This window comes from Dendrobium catenatum, unplaced genomic scaffold (assembly GCF_001605985.2).
Source record: "Dendrobium catenatum unplaced genomic scaffold, ASM160598v2 fragScaff_scaffold_1521, whole genome shotgun sequence".
NCBI classification, from domain to species: Eukaryota; Viridiplantae; Streptophyta; class Magnoliopsida; order Asparagales; family Orchidaceae; genus Dendrobium; species Dendrobium catenatum.
This window is the reverse complement of record NW_021319983.1, coordinates 156946-166320: the sequence shown is the minus strand read 5'-3', so window position 1 is coordinate 166320 and position 9375 is coordinate 156946.

Below are 9375 nucleotides of genomic sequence, written 5' to 3'. Positions count from 1 at the left end.
ACCCAATCTTTTGCTAATCAATTCGCATAGTTTATGGTGGAACTGAAATGTTAGGGCATAAAAAAACATATATATGATAATAACATGAACAAATATTGTTGTTCCAAATTTGCAATGATCTTCCCTTTTTTTATGATGACAAATATTGTTGGTTTTGATTTCAAGTTAAATATTTGATATGTCCTAAGCTCCCCCTTATTAATTGTATTTTCAAAATATGGAGATTTTTTTTTAAATGAGGAATAAAAAGAACATAAAAAATAAGCAAGAAAATAAAGGCAAAATAGTGAACTAATGATAAAAAAGTAGGATGTACAAACAACCAACAACATACTACTCCCCCTTTTTATATCCCAAAAAGGATGAAAAACTAAACAAAAATACCAAAACAAAATAGAAATCACATGATAAATAGAAAAAAATATAGACAAAAAACTAAAATAAGTTAAACCAAAAATATGAAGATCCCTGATCAGGTAGATGTGGTGCTGGTGGTTGGTAGTATCAATGAATAGAAGCAAATTGTGCTCCAAACAAGGTCATATCATTTTCATGTTATTGGTGCTGCTCTTCTACATATTTATTAAAGCGAGCAACCCACATCAAATTTATAAAGCAATATTTTATACTTAAAGGGCTACTGAATAATGTTGGTGATGGAGCTAGTGCTGGTGCTCGACTTCCCTCTGCTTCCTCTAGCTTAGTGCTAACATAGTGAACATTTCAATGATGAGCACTATGAAGGATATGGAAGGAGCTATTTTAGTAGAAAATTGGTAGATTTTTTGGTGGTGCAGGGAATTGAAAATTCTATTTGGATTCAAGAATAAATGCAATAAGGTGACATAAGGAAATATTTGGCTTTCTTTTGTTTCTAGGATATCGAATGCAGGAAAGATTCTTGAAGTATTGAATAATTAAATCAGCTAAATTGAAATTACTTTTAGTCATTATAAAATAGTTGGTGAGGCATAGAAGAGGTATGTGTTTATTTGATCCACAAATTTTGGAATGATTGAATTTTAAAGGATATATTGTATAATTCAAGCATATTAAACTAAGGTATCATTGTGAGGAATGTGGTAATTGATAAATGACTCCTTAAGGGTGGTGTTAGCAAGGGTCCAATCATAGTAAGGGAGAAAATCTAAAGAGTGATCTTTTTTCCTAGTGGTAGAGAGACTGTACCTCTTTTTCTATCCTCCTGGTGGAGGTAGAAAACCTCAATGGTCTTTGAGCTAAAGAACTTCTTCCTAGAGCTACCCAAGAAACTTAAACATACACATTGAGGAAATAAAAAAAGACACTTGCTCATAGCAATCATGTTAATGGCTCATATTAGTTCTCCCTCACATGCAAGCTTTCCCTTTCTTGTTCCCAAAGCTTTCCTAGATCCCTTCTCCAAGCTCTCTAATAAAAGTGATTAAATACGAGGCTTCTTAAAAAGCTCTAAAATTTAATTCAGTCGACACGGATCATATAATATAATCTAATATCTTAGTATATAAATAGTTTAAATAACCCTGTTAATATTTTATGAAGAGTAAGATATTATATAATCAGTTCAACTTAATAGGTAGATCATCTAGTATGATATAAGCCATTAACCAGTATGATTAGTTTGAATGACTTGAATTATTATCACGTATAATGGCTAACGAATAAGTATTGTCCCATGTAGAGATCGGGTCATATAGTATGATTGGCTCCAATCATCCAGTATGATCTGACTAGATCAATTAATCCAAAATCATTCCTTAATTATAAAATTAATTTAGACAAGATTTAATTATATCATACTGTACAATTCCTATTGTATGGTATAATACCTATTATATGGTATGATTAGTTTAAATTTTAAATTTCATAAATATTGCCTAAAGGTGATTAGTAGCTGAGATCTTAATTTTAATAAATCATCACATATGATATGTATCATCTAATATGATTAGTTCAAATGACTTTAATTATCTTAATTATCTTTTTTTATGATTTTTTGATTAACTGATCATATAGTACAATATGTATTGTATAGTATAATTAGTCTAGAAAATTAAACTTCTAATTTTTTCACTATCTCACACCCTTGAGTGTGCATGTGTACTGTCCCAAGTTTAGCATCTATCAAATACATGACTTGACTGAAGAAATGTGAAATAAATGAAAGAATAAATATTGACTCTTCACAACACTTAACCTTATTTTACCTAATGGCAAGGTTCACAAACTCTTGATTGACAGTGGTTGCACTAAAAACATCATTTCTCAGCCTTTAGTACAAGCCCTTTAGCTCAAAACAACAAGAAATCCATAACAATACAAGATTAGTTGGGACATTCAGGAAACATAAATGTGCCAGGTGACCATCTCCATTAGATGGTAATATGTGTGTGACATGTTATGGCAGTTCAAATGATGGTATTACCTATGACAGTCGAGTTAATGTTTATTCCCTAGAGTGGAAAGGCAAGCGCCTAAGGTTATTACTAGAGCTCCATGAGAATAAATGTGGTGCCCAGTAATCTAATTTGAAAGAATTATTCTTATCTTTTAATAAGCAATAATCATTAGATCTACCTAATATAAACATGCTATACAGGCATTCTATATCACATGTTTAATATCAGTATAGTGTATCAATAGTATCAGTATATAAATCAGTAACAATAATAATTCAGTGGCAGGAGCAGTAGAATAGTGTAATAATAATAAATTCATGCAGTAACAAAAAATCCATACAATAATCAGAAAAATGTCTCAAATGCATTTCAGTAGTCACACTAAACAAGTAAGAAGTCCTAGTTATCACGGTGTTTAGTATCAGTGTTAATAAATCGTTGGCTCAGTAAATGGAGTCGTCACTCTTTGCCCGTCAGCAAGCAAACTAAATATGAAGTTTTAGTTGAATTAAATCACTATTTTTAGGCATCAAAATAAATTTTGGAGTAGATAAAAATTACTATATTTTCAAAATCACTCGGTAAAAAATCTTAAATAAATACTCAAAATGTTTATAATCACAATCTCTATAATATACAAAAAATTATGGAGTGAAATTTTTTCCAATTTAAAGTTATTTACAATTTTTGGCTACAGAAACTCAAATTTGATCAGAAAAATAGCAAAAAACATAAAATCTTTGAAATATAAAATAAGATAATGGTTCCTTATAGCCAGACGAGCAAATATCTCAATTAGCCCAACAGACAAAAATTGCACTGTGACCTTCAAATCTAGGTTTCCTCTTTATCTTTCCTCTCTTAGAAATGCAAGCCATTTCTCTTTCCTCTCAAATTTGTGTGTGTTGACTTAATTTTTTGAGAGAAGTTAATTCTTCAAATAAAAAATTAAATATTCACATTCAAATAATTTAACTCCATTTCAAAGTCTAAATCATATTCTTCACAATGATTTGGCATAGTAATCAAATCATTAACATCAAAATAATCACCTAATAATAAGCCCTGATTATCTTTACATCATGTGGTCAATTACTTAACAATCAACAAATAATTCCCAATGATATGATCATGCAAATACCAAATTACGCCATAATAATTGACTTTTAAATATTTATAACTTATGTTACTAGATCTGTCATCATGTGGAAATTGGCCTGGATAGATTTCTCAAATCCATAAAGCATGATCATTATCATTAGCATGATATATTGAACCCTTGGTGGGCCTTGGTTGACCATAAATCCAAATAAATCATAGAACCCTAAAGCCTCCTGAAACTGAATTTCACTAAAACTTCAACATAGCTTAATCAAACCAAATTCTAAAACCCCTTTTAACATATTGTTACTATCATTTGGGATGCATTGAACCTAAACGCAACTCATGGTAAACCTTGGTTGACTAAAATGCCCTTTAGGCCCTTAAACCTACATTTCATTCATGGATACCCCACCAATCCATGCGATCACCACTAATAATTTCAAAATCACATTTGGAATACATTGAACCCAAACCCTACCCTTGGTCAACCCTGATTGACTATGTCAATCTAGGTTGCCCAAAGGGCTGTATAAGCACTCAAAAAAATATTTTGAACCAAATGACCTAGCCAAATCTTGGGACCACTTATAATAAGTCCAAAATATCATTTTTATTGGTTGGACCCAATCTTGACCCTTGGTCAACCTTGGTTGCCCAAGTCAACCATGGTTGACCAAAAACTCATATAAATTATTAAAAATTTGAAAACCAATGATTTTGACTAAATCAATGTACCAAACTAATGGATACTATCCATTGGGTCATTATGAGTCTTCCAAAAAATGTTTCAGCCCTTGGGCCCACCTAGTTTAGCCATATGGGTTGAATCAAGTGCACCTAAAGGGGTTTTCTTGAACCCAAACCCAACCCTTATGGAATTAAATTCTATAAATTATTGTAGTAGCTTTTCCTTGACCCTATGCATATGTCACATCAAGACTAACCCATGGTTTAACCCAAGTCAACTAAATGTGTTGAATGAAACCCTCTTAAACCCAAATTCTGAGGCCCAATGCCAACCTAGCCTAAATTGGACCACACCAACTCTTGAATTATGTTCTAAATCTTTATTACACATGCCATAGATTTTCCATGACATCTAGGTTGCTAATGTGGCAAGATTCTTCAAAACAACCACTCTCTAATCTTTTCTTCAAACATAACTTCTCCAATAACCCACCATGTGGATTCAAACTCTCTTAAACCTTCGCTTGGCTTTTAATTGTCTGTACAAAATCAAAATGGTGTTGGTCATTACTTAGGTAACAATATATTTGCCATTGAACCAAATTTCTCTCTTTCTCTCTCTATTATAGATACCCCAAAAATTTCTAAAGAAATGGTTAATAGCAACTTCCTATGCTCCTTCATAAGACATACCAAAAGAACTTGCTTTTGTTGTCATGACAAATCAGAAAGGTCGGTAGAGAGAGTGGCATAGGGGTCATAATATATAACATTTATTCCTTGGGAACATCACAAAGAGTGAACGATCAAGATGAGGTATTTATTTATAACATTTAAATTTGATGTTTGCTCTTACTAACAATACTCACAACAATCATATGTCATTAATTTACTTTCAGCTGGACTCCATGCATCTACGCATAGCACTAGAGTGCCCTTGATTTATATATACTTTACATCATCTTAGACTTGACTACATCAGACACCTACAGTTCTTTCAGCTAGACCATCATCTTCTTACTGCTTTGGTTAAGATATGATATACTACTACAAAAATGTTCCACTTGACTATTGGCGAGATGACCATAATTTTTCAAGATGTTCAGCAATTGTTGGTGATTCAAGTCAATGTTATATTGTAGGATGCTTGCCACTCTTACAGGAATGGTTATAGCTGAGAATACACGTAAAACACCCTATGCTTTTAGTTCCTTTCCCCTGTGATATTATTGAAAAACCACTTGGGTGCAGGTGACTTCCTCTTTCCATTATTACATTAGAACTTCACCTTTCTATAAATTTATATAACAAAAATTTACACCTCTAAGTGGGTGGAGGATAGGATTTGTGAGGTACCTACTAGCAACACGTTGATGTATAAAGATGAGTTAGATGTTTTACAAAGTCAATTCACCATAAATCCATATAAGAAGGCTATAATGGCAAGACTGCCTCATATTTGCCATGTAGGATCTGATATATGGATAGCACATGTTCCACTTATTAGTTGGAAGAAGATCGTGTGGCATTTGGCTAATAGGGTTATGAGAACATTTTTTGGCATGCAGTCTTCTAATATTCAGCCCATTGATCATACTTTTAGGAGGATAGATGGATGTGGCCAGGCATATGTTGATTGGTTGCTTCAATACAGTACTTACATTACGATACGAAATGATCAACATGCTTATGTCACTCAAGTACAGATATTAGTGGGCAATGGAAATCGGGAGCTAACCTGATATTTAAGATGGTATAGATTATGGGTATCAATTTACATATTGAGGCCATCGGTAGAGGCTCCAGAAATTTTATATCCAAGGTCACTCAGGGAAAGACTTTTAGTACGTTAACTTTCTGTAGTAATTCTTAAATTATATAATTTATGATTCCCTGAAAGTTCTTGTAATCTTTGTCACAAGCGAACTATTATGTTTATTGACTATAGCACATTTGATACAATAGAGCATCATTCACCACCTATTAAGAAGACACAAAGACATCATACCCATGTAGAGGGGTCGAGGAAATCAATTTCAGATGCACCCATAAGAAATGTAGCCACTGAAGTTTGTGATGAGAATATCCAACCACCGAGGCATTCCATGTATGTCGACTCTAGAGCTCATTGCTTGCCATCGGCCTATAAGGTGGATGGACCTTCAATGGCTTATGGAGTCGATCCGCACAGTGCAAGACAATTTTCAAGTTATTTTACTTCTGTCTTTACACACTTTCAAACTCCCGATGATACCCAGGATGTCAACCAGTGAGAATAGTTTGACCCGTACACCTCATCTAGTATGCAAATTCTTGATTGGATGGGTTTGTTAGTATCTCTGATAGAGCAAGATTTTCTTTTACATTAAGGACGTCTAGATGCAGGAATACTAGAGGAGGATAATAATGATGGGGCAAATATACAACTGAGAGCTCGATGACCACCTACTAGATATACCCTAGCACAGATGCCCTTTCATGCCAAAGATGAGACTACTTTGCATTTATTTATATTATATTCCTATGGTTTCTACAAAAATCATATAACTCTATCTTATAATATATTTAATTTTTTATAATTATGCTTCTAATGAGAATTTACTTAATTTTTTGGTTAATATAACATATATTAAAATTTAATATATGCCTTGGATAGAGAAAAAATTATAATGCCTAAAAGGTACGATAATTAAGAATAGCTAACCTTCATTAATATAGCATAAACTATTAGTATCATATAAACTATGGTAATAGAACTGCAAGTGATAAAGAAAGGTCTATATAGTGTTATTTCTTCTCCACTAAGATATTAGCTATAATAAGCAAAATAATGAAAATACAATTGAAGCAAATATATATTATACTATATATTTATATTTCTTAAGAAACACAAGTAGATGTGCTTGGAGTAGAGTTTGAGTTGGATAACACTTGAGAAGAAACTCAAACTCATATTGAAGGCCTTCTTTGTCCTTATCATTCAAAAAAGGTCTAAGCTTATCTTCAGGTAATAGCTCATTCATTAGATTGTTAGAGAAATATAATTTGAAATCATTATAAATGCTATTTATGATATAAAATCGCATGCTCGATGTCAAGGTTGTTGCAACTAATATCTGGCTCAACACTTTTAGTTGGATAGCGCATCTGTAAGAAATGAGGACTTATAAGATGCCTACTTTTTATCGAGAATCTCATCTGAACATATTTATAATCGAAGATATTTAGAAAATATCTTGTCTTATAAAGTTTTATCCTTATTACTTACCATGCACATGCCAAAGGGCATTATCCTCATCTTTTGTCCATTTATGTATGCAACACCTAAATATCTCATTTGCATTCGCCTTTTGCTCCAACAGTCTGTCACTGGCTCGTTCTATAGAAGTATGCATTTTTTTGCATGCATCATCGAACCTTTCTTTTTTGGGGATGCCTCGAATCTTCTTTATAGATGACCAATACAATTTGAAGGTCTATACTCAAATCTTCATATAAATTAAGATCTTTCTCAACCACTCACAAATCTTAATATAAATTAAAGCAATTTTCAAAATGTATTAATTGGTGATAAATTTAAATTAATTCAAATTAATTTTTTGATTAATTTATTCAATAATGTATAAAGTTTTTATTAATTAACTTACAAATTTATATTTAACTTTGTTATAATTTATTAAACTTGCTAATTAATTAGTCATTATTACTTCTCAAGTAATTTTGACATTAATAATTAATTGGTGGATTTTCATATATATTAATTAATTTATGTAAAATCCAAAAAATAATTATTAAGTTATTTATATGTCAAATGTCAATAATTAATATAATAATAATTTTGTCAAATTAATGATTTATTAATTACTTATAAATTAGTTTGTACATAATTTATAAATTACATTTTAAATTTAATTAATATCTTAATGAATAATATTAATCTGTTATATTAATATAAAAATATTAAAAATATTTATAATTAGAATAAATAATACAAAATAAATCAATCCACTAATAAATTAATGTATGAAATAAATAAATCACCTAACTTATTTATGCCCAATTGATTTGACTTGCCGATGTCAATTAACATTTATTCGACCATTAACAAGCATTATTCGGACATCGATGAGGGGAGAGGAAAAAATGCCAAACTATTAAATAAAGACATAAAAATTCTCCAAACATTTTGAAAATTTCTTCAATTTTGTGAAGAATATGCCAAACTATTTAATATTTTAAAACTTCGCTATGACGAATCCATTTGGTGTATAATTTTTTCTTAAACTTTTCTCCCCATAAGATCTAACTATTAATTTTAATTATCCATATGCTCCTTTATTTTTATTTTTTATTTTTATTTGCCCAAGTTAAGCTTAACGGGCTATATGATTGTTATGGAGGTCTTTGCTTAATCCTCCTTAGCCATCGGCATACAGACAAAGGTCAGACCTCTTGCACTTCAGCGACTCCAGAAGTCATCCTTATTCCCTACGTCTGGCTTTCCCATCTGACACCTATCCCTTGCCTCGAGCCACAAGAGATTCTCCCCAAAAGAAATCTCCAAGCCGCCATCAGCCTCCGACAAGTCTCCACTGCAGAAAAAAAGTTTAGCTTGTCGGAATTCTTGATCGTTACAGTAATGGTGGGCTTTTCCAGATGGAAGTCACAGGGAATAAGGATGAATCCAAAAATTTACTTCTTCGCTTCAAGAATCTGGTCTTTTTCTATCCTACTTTTAATTGATGGAGGAGCTTTTTAACTGTAGAAGGGAGAAGTGAACTATGAAGCCATTTATTCCCTAAATCTTTTTCATTTCTTCATTGTAGCCATTTCCAGTGCAAAAAGTATAAGCCTTTTTGCTGTCACAAATAAAAATAAAATGCTGTTCCAGGACTTTCCACTTGACTTGCACACAATTCTTGTTAAACGTACCACTTGCTTATAATGCTTGTGCTTCTTGGGAAATTCAAAGGTAGGGCTAAGTGGCTTGATAATTGGAAGGAAGAACTTAAGTTTCTTTCTAGGAAAATAAATGTTAGGAAAAATTACAATTGCATTATAGAATGATTTCTAGGGAAATTTATTGATCATACAAATGTTGTCGAGGAAGCTATTCATTACTATAAGGGTCCTTTTAATTTTCAAGAATGATGGTGAAGTAACTCCTCTAGTCTATGGGAAGGTT